Below are 15,939 nucleotides of genomic sequence, written 5' to 3' on the forward strand. Positions count from 1 at the left end.
TACATGTGAATGAGGGAAATCACTTTTAAAAAATATCTTGACATACTAGTTGAATTCTAAAAGATATACCGTTGGCTTAACTGTTTTATTCATCTGGAGGGAAAGTGCATTCAACGTGATAGTAATGTTTCACGCTATACTTAATATTATGCTAATAATGTTATCACCTATCTGGAATCCAATTTATAGGAGACGAGGCGATCCCCCCCCCCCCCCTATTGAATACTATATACATAGCGTTGGTTTCCGGGTACGTATAACTAGGTTAATGGTTGCATTAATGCAATAGATTATGACATTAACGAGACGAAATGATTTCCTGTCATTAGTTTTAGATGAGGCCGGAAACCTACCGCTTTTTTCGTAAGACTCTATAGAGTATACCGAAGTGTGACGTCATATTAGCCAAGTTGTCAAGGTTGCTGGTTCCAAACAACGTTGTGCTAAACAATGGCGTGGTGATCACACCAGCACCAAACATTGAATATGCCCTGCTCCGTGCAGCCCGTTGCTTGAATGAAGCAGCGGTGAACCTCATGCGCAGGCTCTGTTGTTTGGAACCAGTAACTTGAATAATGACGTTAGCATTTCGGTACTCTCTATATATTCGTCTTTGATTCCATGAAGAAGAAAAAAGAGAGGGGAATCTTAAATATCCCAATATCATGTTTGCTTGGAGAAAACGGCAAGTTTCTACCCTCTCTAATTTTGGATTCAGACCTTTCCAAATTAACGTTCAGGGCCTAATATCCAAAGATTACAATAAACACGGTGGCAACTACTTTAGACAAAAAACAACCTAAGGCGTCTATGAGCAAACATGACCATGACGTATTACGTTATCCGAACATGAGTTCTATGGGATGATGTACTATAGGGTGTTGAAATTGCCTTTGAGCTGATTTATCGAAATAAGGGAGTTTACAGATAGCACATGGTACAAATGACCCCAAATATCCATAGATCTTTTACACATGGAGAAGTTCCACTTTGAGTATCTTAGAATAATAACTGCCAAAGTCCTAGATGTGCTTCATGAATACCTTTTGTTTGTGCTCTTGAAAAGAATACTTCCACCTGCGTATCATAGAATGTACCGTTGGTGCATAAATGAATAATGTTACATAACTTTCATGAACGCATATCCAGTATTCATCTCTTTGGGTTTTACCATTTTAGTACAAAATTTTGACCTTTATCTGCCCATGCGCAGATTGTATCTAGGAACTGACTTATTAGGTGCGGTCGTGTTAAAGGGATTGGGTATCTTTGTCTCAAGATTCTAAACAAAATCCTGGATTTAGCTCATGCTACAATCATAATTATACATCTTTAGGTCAGTCAGGAATCCCATGAATTTTACAAGCCGATCGCCTTTCTGATTATTAAGATATTTATGATTGGATTTCGAAATTTCAAAAACCGTTTCATCAACGGTTTTTATAACACTACAATCTATTTGGGAAAATGAGCAATATGGTAAAACCGTCACTCAAAGATTTTTACATTTTTGAGGCAATTCTTTTAGGGCTTCAATATAATACCATATCACAGACACTGCTAACACGAATGGCCGTGCATCTCAGATTTGTAACAGTAGATTTACGAAAGTCTTATTGAAGAACTGAACACATAATAAGAAAGCAAGAGTTTCATAACTGGCAAAATCAGAGACCCAATTGTACGGCCTCATGATACATTACAAGGGTATATACTGGAAATGGTTGAGATGTTACATGATATATCACATAGACTCGTGTAGATAAATAAAATATAATACTCTCCCGCATAACACATAATAAATGAACGAATATCACGTTGACACCTTCTGAGCTGTCTTTCAATTTCCCATGTTTTATTATTCATGCATTGACTCTGTACTACTGAGACCATATACATCATCATTTAAGCTCCATAAGTAGCATTACATTTACATAAAAATCTGATTAAACTTTATTCTTGAACCAATTACAAGAGATATCAAAGAAATGGAATGTGACTCGACTAGGCGCGTACATGGAACATGGATTTCATTAAAGTTTACATGCACGGTTGCAAAGTGTATGCTTCTACAGTTTCTTATATGTTCAAAGTTACGTACCGTACTAATTGGCAAGGAGCCCCCCCCCCCCCCCCTTCCATCCTACAGATACTGTGGTCAGCATTCTCATGCTTGCGAGTAATTCCTTCTCTTGATTAACTATTCTATGACCATGCAGTTACGAACAAAATCGGCAAGATGAATTCAGCAAGCAACCGTCCGATTCAAATTGATTGACCTCATCAAAACAGCTGCCGACCTTAAGCCTCATTGCCCTCAATTGCTCTGCAATCCCATTACAATGCTTGACCATTAAGGTTATTGATATCGAAATAGCCAGTAAGTAGAGAGAGAAGTGTCAATTTCACGCCATTATTCCAACTAGTTTTAATATTGAAGTTTGTTTACACATACTAAAATAACGGTCGTAAGTCACCAGAATCAATTTCCATAAAATAGAAATAACTTTGATCGTTTTTAAATTCAGTTACGAAATTAATGACTTGACGTTTTTTCTTTGCGAGGTACCTTTTCGTAATTTGATTGCATAAAAAATATCATCAATTTCTTTTTCATTTCCTCCAAATGAACACATCGACACGAATGCTGGATTCATGTCATAGTGAAAGTCATTTAATCTGTATTCGATTATGCACCATCGGTACATTTCATGATACACCGGTGAAAGTATTAAAGATCTATGGATATTTGGGGTCATTTGAACCACGAGCTATCAACGAACTGGTCTATAAATAAAAATATTTTTTTTTTTTTTAAAGGGTTAGGGTGGGGAACATGTTTTTGTACGTCCATCGCTTCTACCACAAACAATATACAGTATGATCAATAAAAAAGAAAAAGCGAAATCATAGCGCTGCCCACACCGCTAACTTAACGATTCCTTTTTTGGTTTCCTTATTTTTTCTTCCTTCGTTTGATATTTTCGAACTTGATATCTAACATGTTTCGGTAATCTTCTGCTTTTAATGAAATGAACTTGAAATTTGGTTGGACTTTCTCCTTAGGGTATAAAAGCAAAGTGTACACAAATTTTTTAAAAGGGGGGTACTTATTTTGGAGTGGTAAGGAACCCGCTGGCATTTATTTCCGGGAAAAATATTGTTTGCTATGGGCGCAAGATTATTGGCTGCAGAAGTTACTTCTACGTGCCATATCCGACTGATTTCGAGGTTTTATAGGTCTTCAGAGTGTTAAAAAACATGATTTTTTTTTTTTTAGATTACTGCGGGTAATACGTCATGATCATGATAATAGAGCTGTTTTTGAGAGACTGTAAAAATACATCTTGATATCATTTAATGGATTCAATTTTCCCTTTAAGGAAATTATAGCGTTTTGAATGAGCTTAAATTCCGCAACATTGTTCCACAAAAATCAACATTGTGCTTAATATGATAATACATTTTTAATCAACCACAATAAGCAAGTCATATACTGCATTCAACATCTGAAGGCGTCTAAAAAGCACTCTTTGTTGTTTTCGATACGGAATATTTTATAATCCTGCCTGGAAGGATACAACATCGAATTCAACAACATAATTGTCATTAACGACGCAAACACCCTTGGTACGACTTTAGTAGGGCTTCAAGCCAGCATTTGTTTGAAATCCTCGACATTGGAAAGATGGAATTGGATTCACAAAATGCCCCCAGACTCGTTAATAAGATTTTATGGAGGATTTATTTGCATGTCATTACAGGAGATCTTACATCAACCATCTAATGCATTGTGTACATTCTAAAGATATATACTTCTTCTTCAAAATCTTCTTCTCCTCATCATTCTTGGTCTTCTTTTTCTTTTGATTTATTTCTTCTTCTTCTTCTTCTTCCTCTTCCTCCTCCTCCTCCTCTTCTTCTTCTTCTTCTTCTTCTTCTTCTTCTTCTTCTTCTTCTTCTTCTCTCTTCTTCTTCTTCTTCTTCTTCTTCTTCTTCTTCTTCCTCCTCCTTTCCCTCCTCCACCTCCTCCTCTTTTTACTCATTCCTCTTCTTTACAATTCTTCTCCTTTTTCTTCTTCTTCTCCTCCTCCTCCTTAATTTCTTCTTCTTAGCCTCCTACTTATTCTTTTTCTTTTTTTCTTTTCCTTCTTCTTCTTGCCCACCCCTTCCTCCCCTGCCTTTAAACCAAATGTTTTCCTCTTTCTTTTTAAATTCTGATACGTATCGGCAGTGGTTCAAAAGGCTTTCAACTGTCAAGTAAAACCCAAAGCAAAAATAGGAGACGAAAATCGATTTCAGTTAACTACGGAACGATATTATTTCATTGAAATCAGGTCAACAATAATATAGATTTGACGTCTCTTCAAGTAAGTTATTTATCATTGAGAACATTTAAGTGGGTGGCATATTGAATTGACAAAGAAGTTTCGAAAAATTTCACCTGAAGCTATTATTGAAAATAAGGTGACGTAACAATTGACAATGAAGAGCAAACAATATACTTAGGGTGCACTGTTTCTACGGATTCAGAGATTCACGTTGAACTTATATTACAAAAGTTCCCAAATTTGAGAGTTAATAATTAATCATATATATCTTCCCTCTTCAGATGAATATCTGTTGATAGATCCATGAAGAAATTTAATCATCATAATAATAGCCGACTGGATACTCACAACCAAACTTAAAAAAATTATGATGACTGTTATAGTCCGCTAACACAAATATAATTTTGTGAAACCAATGGAGAATGACACCGTCATGATGTCTGACAACTTACTTTCCTCGATACACTTAGAATAAGGTCGAATGTCACGCAATTAAGTGAATACAACTGGAATAACAGCATCGTTTCAACGGGATAAACCTTTAAAATTTAAAAGAAATGAACGATCCAAATAGATGTGGTTATTCATGATGTATTCATATCTACCTAAGAAAGCGTTACACAACCCGACGCTATTATCCTTCATCTTGCGCGTGGTAGTAACAAACCGCTATCTTATTGGAACGGACTATTCTATAAAGGGAAAGTGACTTCTTTGTCAGTCATCCCTCCATATAGACATATTGATAGGTTTCTCAGCTATCTAGAGCTCACCAGAAGAAGAAATTATCTTTTTCAGAAAAATGTATAGGCCCATGAAAGAGAAAAAAAACGTGTATAAACACTCTCTTTCTTTCTTTCTCTCTCTCTCCCTCCCTTTCTCTCTCTCTCCCTCTCTCTCTCTCTCTCTCGTTAACAGCATGTTGAACATTTATGAAAGCAGGTCAGAGATTGAGGTGGCTACAGATAAAACAATGATACTTTAGTAGCCGTAAAGTATGGGGGAAGAATATTGGTTCGACGAAAGCAATAATAAAAAACATGACCGTGAAGATGAAAGCGAGATAAGAAGGGAGTCAAGAAAGAGAAATAAGATGGCAATCGAATACTTTTATTTGCATGCCGCTTGGTATAGTCTTGAACGCTCTCTCTCTCCCTCTCTTTCGCTATCCACACGCGCTTTTGACAGAATCGACGCTTGGCTAATACCCGGCCCTGTTGAAATTTGCGCGGGTAAATGAGTGGTAATATTTCACGTCAGACAACAACTTCCCCCTTCGCACCAAAATTGAATTGAGGCAATAAATTGATTCCGACCCATAACATTTTATTATGTGTGATCGACTCGGCCCAGGGGATCTTTGTGATTGCACTGAGCTTTGTGGTTAAAAGTGCGTTGGATACAAAAGGTGTAGCCTTTCGCAGGGATACAGCGTTATAGGTGGTTGCTAGGCAAGGCTTTGGGAAGGTCGTGCCTCAGGTGTTATGGATAGATTTATTATCATCTCTCATGTGTCATGTACATAATTTCTATTCCTTTCGGGCTAGTAACTTCACTGAGAATATCAAGACGTTTTCGACTACAGAAATCGAATACACTAAATTTTCTTCGGCACTTAACAGGTAAAGAGACTCTACCGCTGAAGAAAAAAACCGTCCATCTCTATAGATTATTAAAATTAATAATGTTTATAACATTTTCAATTTACCCTTTTATCAGTCCTCTCTCTATCTCTACCTCTTTTCTTTTCTCCCCCCCCCCCCCCCGTTGTTTCACAAACACAGACACACACGCACTATATCTCCCTCTCTCCCTCGCTTTCTCTCTCTCTCTCTCTCTCTCTCTCTCTCTTCATCATATTCTATCAGGGGAACGTAACCATCCCAGTAGCCATGGAAGCTACGATATTTCCATATACATCCGGGATACCGGAAAGGGGAATATGACAGACGTGACTGAGGAAATTTAAGATAGACCATTGCTAAGATGGCTGTAAAATATAGGCAGAACGGGAACCAATTAACCTCTTCTTAAAACCGACAAACGTCCAATTCTTTCCCCGTCTGTATATTTTACGCATCTGCACCTGTCGTTACCACCCCGTCAAATTAAATCATTCACGACATCGGCTCCGAGACCGTGTAACCTTGGATCACGCTTAGCCTCATTAGCCAGGCCGTTTAATTAGACTTAAATAGAGCGAGAAGAAGGCACGCCACGAGAGAGGCTTGAAAATAGCAACATTACACTTACAGATAGGACGTGTTACCGTACAGACGTGTCCATACTTATATTTTGTTTAGCTTGCTCAACCACGCTACGTATTTGACTAATAAAAAGTATAAGTTTACATCACCGTAACTAGGAATGGCGAAATTGTGTATACTATCAACGAACGGCATGAATGTTAATTGAAAACATACTATACACAAATCGAATTTATCATTTAGTGCTAAGGGGGGACACACTTGTTGCAAATAATTATGAAGCGATTTGCGCAGAGCATTGAAGAATGACATTTTGGAGATGAATTTGTAATCTATTGGTAATTGTCAGGCAACACTCATCACTCTGTTAAATTAGAAAGATCGCACAGCGTAGGAGGAAGAATTCTGACTGTATAATCCATCTTCAATTGGATGTGGTGGTTGTAAATAAAAAGCTTTTGGACAAGCAATTTGATGGATGCACGGTATAATGGAATTAATGTGTTGCGTTTCAAACTAACGAGTCTATTATCCATCTCATGTATGGCATTGTACAATGTCAACTCCCAAAACGCGCCTCCCGTCTTCTCTTTCTCTCTCTCTCTCCCTCTCCCTCCCTCTCTCTCTCCCTCTCCCTCTCTCTCTCTCTCTCTCTCTCTATCTCTCTTTCCCTTTCTTCCCCTCTCTCTCTCCTCTCTCTCTCTATTTCTTTCTCTCTATCTCTCTCTCTCTCTCCAATCTCTCTCTCTCCCTCTCCCTCCCTCTCTCTCTCTCTCTCTCTCTCTCCATCTCTCTCTCTCTAGGTTATCAGAAGTCCTCCCGAGGAGTCACGCCACTCTTATCGGTCAGGGGAGAGATACTGTCTTGCGAAGAGAAAGGAATAAAGTCAATACTCATAACTCCTTGCGAGGGTGGAAAAACGTCAATAACCGTTGGAACAGTGATAAGATAAAATGTTATTAACGCCATGTAATAAAAAGTGCGAATCTGAATGGCTTTCTCCAGTGGGCGTACAATTGCGGTCAGATGTGAAATATAAAAATTGACAATAAATATTTATTAGGCTTAAAGCTCGAGCTAGCAATTGAGATGCTACTCAAAATGAGAAAAACTATGTCTCTCTCTCTCTCTCTCTCTCTCGTTTCCTCTCTCTATCTCTCTTTCTTTGTTTATCATAAGATGTATCTATTTATCTATCATAGTGGGGATGGGGAAACTAGCTTAATAAATAGAAAAGTTCTTTCCTAAAATTTAATCCCAACTTTTTTTCTTCTCAAGTTAACAGTTAGTAAATTATACCTATACCTTTGCTAAAATAAATGAACAAATCCCCACTTACAATCCAAGCCAGCGACACTTTCCCCAAATCACCAAAAATTAATGAATAAGATATGTATCATCCTATCCAACCCGTTGTACATACATGTACCATGCCTATTACCAACACATCCTACTCTCCCCATCCTTCAATATCACTCGCCAGGGTTCAACCGAGATCAATCTCGAAATTGCCACCTCGGTATGAAAGCATTCTTTTCACAGCACCCTTGATCTAATGAAAAAGAAAGAAATAACACAATACTTCTTTGTACATCGTTGTGGGGTTATCTTCCCAGTTTTCCCGCTAACTTCAAGTCGCGAAAGCATTCTTGCTGCAGCGAGCATAACCGAGCAAAGTTAACCGGACTCTACCAAATACAGAAGCCCGACACCAACATCATTTGTTATATCAACACACTCACTTAATCGTATTTATTAATTCGCTGATCCCCCGCTAATCATACACGTCAACACCTTTCCATCACGAGCGAATTGCTATGTAGACCGCGGCTGCAACCTCACTCTCTACTTGGCTTGGGTAATGCGAGATGCTGAGGCATTTATTATCCTCCTCTCTCTGCGAACATGGTGAAGTGCTTTCAATATGAATAGGTTGTAAAGAGACACAGACTGCACACTTGAGGGATTTGTTAAAATGTATTTATTAAAAGTTATTTATTATAAGTTACGTAACATACGCCATCTATATTTCATTTTCTTATTCCTTGCTATACTGGGAATTGGGTGAGTACGACCGAATCGTAACGAACAACGTGATGCCTCCCTCCTCCTTCCTTCCACTGCCTGGCCCCTAAAGCAAGCTGCACTCTGTTAAGGTTGATTTTAAAAATCACTCTCAAAGTCAAACGCCATTGCCAAAGGCATTTGTGCAATTCACACGACCAGGCGCTCAGTGGCGAAAAATCGTTACGCAAAATAGACAAAAATCATTTCGAGCTCATGAAGGGCATATTATGATTCGCTTTAACACGCCCGGCGCCACTACGGGCATCTTTAGAGCTTCATTTTATGATGAGTCTTTATTTTCATCATGACTTCATACCAACTCTTATCATCACAACCACGATGATGGGATGGGTGGGCAATGCGGAGAGAGAAACACTTTTATCTAATTTGGTGGCATGCTTGCCGAGCTGAATGTCATATCTATTGTAGTGCGGCTAAGCTCCAAAAATGCATTTATATTGCCAATCGACGGAAATGAAACTACGGTGGAGTAATGAATCGATGTTTCGCCGGTGGAAAGAGAAAGAAATAATAAGGGCAGATAGATAAACTGTCAAATATCTTTTTTTCAATAAAGTATGCTTCTCTTTTATTTTAGGTCGGCATAATTTGTCCCACTTCCAATAAGAGTTGAAAATAAAATTGTTTGGGAAAGAAATATTGATTTGCCGATTCCTGGCAAAAGTTATTTCATTTTATTCGTGTATATTGGCGTACTTTTTCGAGCTAGGGTGGTTTCGATACTTCGCTTTCTGTTATTTGAGGGTATACTACAGACAGCATATTAGGGCTAGAAATGTATACATGGATCGAATCGCAGTACTATATCCTTAAAACAAGGCATTGTTGTTCCATTGAATTCACCACGGTATGACTGAGTAATTTTGACACAAATTATTTTTTATTTTTTTAAGAATGTAATTGTTATGCCTTTTTATGTTTCATATCCCTTCCATTGTCAAATTATGATTTAATTTTACAATATTTTGTTTGTTTATGAGAATTTTGTTAATGATAGCATTGTAATAACACTCATTACCTAGCTGTTGAGTCTACGTGTTCGCATAATATCGACATTAAAAATAAAAATAAAAATTGCTATTGTAATCGCCTTTTATACGAGGCATTACAGACATTGAGCAGTCTTTCTCTCTCTCTTTCTCTCTCTCTCTTTCTTTTTCTCTTTACCGCATGGTCAAAATACTTCAGTCAGGTCTAAATTTTCGTGATATGTCAGGGTTAAAGATTGCTTTGTGAATTTATAGAAGTATTCCCACTTTCTGTAGCCTTGTCCCGCCCACAACCGTCTTCTATATTTCTTGGTGATATTGCAGACGACACGTTACACTGCATTGTGTACAGGATGACAACGGCGACATCTAGCTTGGCGCCGAAACTGCATTACCGATTAAAACCTTGGTTACCAAATGGCTACCATCTGGATTTTATAAATATGGAAAACATAATTATGTTTATATATATAAAGTACTTGAAATAAAAAAAAAATTATATACTTGTTTTTTCAAAATCTGAAAATCTGTGTTCCCATGTATGCAGGTAACAATACATTGAGCGTATTAATACACTGGTTACGACACAACTTAAACATGACTAGTAAAAGTAGTCATTGATGGTATTGACATATATCTATAGGTCTGATTCCAAGCATTTTAACCGGGAAGGGTTGTAATAAGTTACTGCCCGGTCAAGACAGTGTGAGTTGCCTATTGACTATTAAGAAAACTGAACTTTGAAGGACGTAAAAATAGAGAGTAGAGAGAGGGGGAGGGGAGAGAGTGGGAGGGAGGGAGATTATGACAAAGTGGTCATATATGTATTTCTCGATACACACAATGTTGACAGCGTTAGAACATTGAACATAATATCTAGACGCGTTACTATCCGCGGCAAACAATAGGAAATACAAAAACTTTGCCCTAAATAATGTCGTTTTAGTGAAGTAAAGAATGAGAAGTTACAGCAGATAACATGACTTTAATCTTACATTTCCTAACTGGAAACTGAATGTAGAACTTTGTCTGAAGTCAACCAAATATTTTATTATGCGTGAGGTGACTGAACCTGGAGGAAACTCTCGATAATACTCAGTTATATAATCAGTGTATGAAAAGGTTAGATTGTTACCAAATAGTCATGTCATGTACCCTCTTCTCTCTGTTTCATCCGGCTACAAAACATGACTCCAATAAACGTTGTCAACCTAACAAAATGTTGCATAACCTATTAATACAGTCAATGAGGAACCCTTTTGCAGACACGTGGAAGGGGCAGTAACCAAATGAGACCTTAATGAAAAGTCGATGTCAGACTTAATTGAATGAAGCTCTGGAATATCAGCATTAATTGGATCGAAGTCCAAATCTTGTACCAATCACCTTAATATAACCATTCGTCTGTGTGCCGGTAGAGTTCTTTACTTCTAGTCATATATTTTTCAAATTAGTGATGTAAAAATTCATTTCACAAATTTGCTCAAAATTTAGTACATTTATGAGGTAGTAATTGAGGAAAGGGGATTGTACTTTATCATTAAGGACAATCTGTGTTTGTAATATGAATTTTATTTTATTTAATACAAAAGGAAATGTTGCCGAAAGCGTTACAGGGTTGACCTAAGCGGAACAGTGAACAAATTTAGCCCAGTTTCATACTGAAAATCGCATACATACAATACTAATCTTGAGATTTTTTTCAGTAAACTATTGACAATTTGGCAACTTAATTTGATGACATATCCTTTCATCCGTATATATTCATCCTTTTGCACAAAGATTTTCACAACAAATCATGTCTGTACGAACTAATGTTAATCAATTCACATTCAAATTAATGTGTGACATAATTGCAATAATGTAAATACATAACCAATAGGTGAGGCAACATGTCATGTATAACACATGGTCGATACGACATATGCAATGTTATTTTGATAGAAATGGCACTGTATGGATACTATTTCACCCTTCATATTGGAAGGTGGCCTAAAAAGACCAAAGGGTATTTAGGGAATAACATCACTTTGCAATGGCCCTAACGGTTGAGTAAACATTGTAACAACAAAACACGGATGGAGATGTTCTACTTAAAAAGGTTTCATATTTAATATTTTGAGGGGAAATGTCCCATTTCTCAAAGGTGAACTATCACATGTCTAAAATGCGGATAAGTCCATGAACCATGTATATAGGCTTAACAAATATTGTTAATTTCCGTCAATATCATCTGTCGTGGGGAATCGGTCAGTGCGGTTAATCCCGATCTAGATTAGCTTACGTGAACAGAAGAAATATTAACCATCCATGTGTTCTTATTATATGTGTGTGTATATGTGTGTGGGTGTGTGTGATTGGGTGTGAATGGGTGTGGGTTAGAGAGGGGAAGAGTCAGAATGTTGCCAGTGAAGCTGTAGAACCCTCTCTGTAGGGTCTTCTGAATTATTGAACCAAAGAGACACCTTTTGCACTTGTCAGAATGTTTGCTTTCTAATTATTATACCCCTCCCCTCCATTTTGCAGATTCCTGTTGCCGCTTCTTTTTGATATGTTTGACTCTCTGCCTCAAAACTACTATCACATGATATTCACGTGAGTCTTTTACATCGTACTTATTAATGACTTTTGTCCATTAACGATATAATAATAGATCAAATTAATATAGTTTCAGATTATCAAATTTTATGTTAATGCCTTTGATAGCCCTTTACTTTCTATATTGGTTGTGATTCACTTTGTTGGGCAATAAAAAATTGTTAAATATAGAAATGGTGAAAATCAATTTCAAGAGGGCAGTTCCGTTTTCAGGCTATCCTGAGACATCTAAAAGAGAAAACGAAACTCTTTTTTTTAAATTGAATATCATTACTAAAGATATTTCAATGTGATCTCAAGTGGATGAGACATTGTTAGGTTTTAATCGTCTCCTGTTCAAGTTTTCTAGAGTCTTAATATTAAAACATGATAGAAACTTAAAGTAAAATCATTACCAATCCAAGTGAGAAATACTCGTAGCTAAAGGACGAACCTTTTTCGGTATCCGGGTAGGGTCGGAAATGACTATGGCTTGGATATACATGGATTACCGCCGGATTACTTTTTATTTATAAATTCAAGGATATGAACTTGAAACTGATAGAAGTTGTTTCTGTTTGGGTTTTTTCGTTTGCTAGTTTCTCGCATCAGAGTTCGAACGAATATTCGCGTATATTCCGCCCTCCCATCTCTCGCATTCTCTCTCTCTCTCTCTCTCTCCCTCTCTCTCATTCTCTCTCTCTCTCTCTCTCTCTTTCTCTCTCATTCTCTCTCTCTCTCTCTCTCTCTCTCTCTATATATATATATATATTTATATATATATCTACCCCTCTATCACACACAAACAAACACCCTGAAATACTCTTTATATCTTTCTCTCTATATCTTTCTTTTTATTTTTCTTACGATTTCTGTGTGAAATAGATTAAATTTTCACTGACACTGCTGAATCTACCATTCTTCTACACACAAAACAATCAATGTATACTATAAGAATGTGAATTGATAACTTAGAAACTATGAAAAAAATTAAATCATATGTCTAAAGGACTATTGGGAAATAGCAGTACTATTATAATCTATAAAAATGGTAATCGGATAATACTTTAAGTTCCTATCATGCTTTCTATCCAAAATAATATGCAATGAGCTTACAGACATGTACACGTCTAAACCGGTTGATCTGTGTGTATGATGCTGGAGATCGTTTAAAAAGCTGAAATTCTTGTTTGAGGTTATGAATGCTCTTCTAATTAATTTCTAAAAACGAATTTAGCGAGGATTTCTTTTTTTTTTTAATTAAAAAAAGGTAAACAAAGAGCGAAATAAACCTTGTTTAATCTTACATCTTACGATTCGGAAGGACAACGCCACAATCCAATTCATTTGATTTCCATTTTGTACTGAATTTAAAAGCGAGTGGACACGTGTAGAAAAAAGAGAATAGCTTTTTAACGACATGGAAGGCGGTATTGGCTGTTTCATTTATTTATTTATTCCTTCATTGTCTAGACGGAATGCGTCAGTCAATTAGACAGGAAACTCAACCCTTAATAAAGAAATTTTGCGTTGAAAGCAATTTACCTTGAAATTGTAAAAGTAAATATGTCTAAGTGAGAGGTGTGACCGTATAAGCCACTGAGAAGGCCGATGTATTTTGCAGTAAATTCATTGTTAAAGTACATAAGACAGTGGATTATGTATTGATGGGTTTATCTAAGTGATTGCATAATGATTTTTTACAGTAGCGGTTTGATTGAATACAGAGTGCTTTCACCAATTTAGAAAATGGACGTAAAGTGATTAAGATTTAGCTCTCTCTCCCTTATTCTTTCTCTCCCCCGTTCTCTTTCTCTATCACTCGTACTATAACACACACACACCCAAACACACACGCATACGCCAACGCACGCACACGCACGCACACATATACACGCACACACACACACACACACACTCTCTCTCTCTCTCTCTCTCTCTCTCTCTCTCTCTATCTCCCCCTCTCGCTCTCACATCCTTTCTCCATCTTGTCTTTTTCACATTACTTGTATACACCCACACCCACGTAAACATAAACATATCATTTCTCCTTTCATGTTCATGCTTCTCTTTCAATGTAATTTAGATTTATTTCCAACACGTTCGAAAAGAATTCCGAAAAATCAGAGGCAGTTTCAAAAGCATTGAGCTTCACCAATAATGAAACGTGCGAACTTTACATTACCATTACAATAATAGATAACAATTGATTAATATATACAGCGATACAGGGATTTCAATTCCCGAAATTTGATTTATTGAATGTTTTTAACTGCGAATGTGTTTTCCTCGTGATTATATTAATGTATTTCATTAGATACCAGCACTTTAGTGCTCTCATGAGTACATCAACAGAAATGGGTGCGTTCGAATGTATCCGGTGTATCCCATCGTGCATAGACACTACGCAAGTTGTAGTCTTTGTTTGGGACATGAACGAAGTGTGGCGGTGAACGCAGACACATCTCTTCTTCTTCTACTTCTTCTTCTGCTTCTTCTTCTTCCTCTTCTTCTCCTTCTCCTTCGCCTTATTTGTCTTGTTCTTCTTTTCCGTCTTCTTCTCCAAGTATTTCTTATCACTGATGTGAAAGTAGCAGTTTTCGCTTATTTTTTCTTACTATTTCCCCCGCGCGGCAAGTGTTATTGCCTTCAAATGTGTAATTGTCATGATTGTGTTCATTTCATTATTTTCTATGACAAAAAATGCGACGTTCACAGATACCTCTACACTACCCCTATTTCTACATGCATATCACACATCTTGATGACATATTAATTTCACGCTTACCTTCACATCAATCCCTCATTATTACCGGCTTAGAAAGAATAATACAATATTTAGAGGAACAATCATCGTGCTCGTATACTATTTAATGGAATACAATTTAGAAAGGTCTAGATGAGAAAAAAACGACGTGACAGAGGCACGGATAGATACACTGCTAGAAATATTGCATATTATATGAACAATATGATGCATTACCAAAGAAAAGGTGCGGGTGTCGTGGTATAGTGGTTCATCCACTGGACTCTCAATACTAGGGTTGAGGGTTTGAATCCCAGCCGGGCACTAACATCTATTGACAATATATTAATCCACATTTGCCACTCTCAACCCAGGTGTAAATGGGTACCCGTCATTTTGCTGGAGTAACAACAATTACAAGGCTCTAAAGAAGAAAAGCATTGATGCTAATGAGGTTTCCCAATGTTACCAACATCATTAACATCATAATGTCAAATGATGTTAGTAAATCAAATTAAATAACAGGAAATACTTTAACCCATTATTTTATTGCATATTTTCATACTTTCTCGTGTTAAACGTTTAAATATGGCAAAACTGATATTATTGTCATGCATTCAATGACATTAACACACTGAAGACTAGGTGTATATGGTATGCATTCGAAATGTAATATGTGGGACACTGTATTGATAATTGACCGAGGGTATTTCAGAGGATAAGAATCAAATAAATGGTGTGCCAGCGTGTGGGGTGGTAAGAAAATTCAATCAAGTTCATATTTTTCAGTCGAGTAACCCTCAATGGCTCTGAGCTCTTCATCCCCACTGTTTGTATAAGATATAGTGTTACTCATCATTTCATACGTGCAGTATTATATTAGAGAGAGACTCTCCTTCGAGTATATTTCTGGCCATTCGTCCGAGCCGTTAAATTGCTCTTGCAAATGTGTATCTCCGCAGAGGATGCGAAAGATAAAATGCATTTTATCCACACGTGCG

Source organism: Strongylocentrotus purpuratus, unplaced genomic scaffold (genome assembly GCF_000002235.5).
Source record: "Strongylocentrotus purpuratus isolate Spur 01 unplaced genomic scaffold, Spur_5.0 spur5_scaffold_21, whole genome shotgun sequence".
Lineage (NCBI taxonomy): Eukaryota > Metazoa > Echinodermata > Echinoidea > Camarodonta > Strongylocentrotidae > Strongylocentrotus > Strongylocentrotus purpuratus.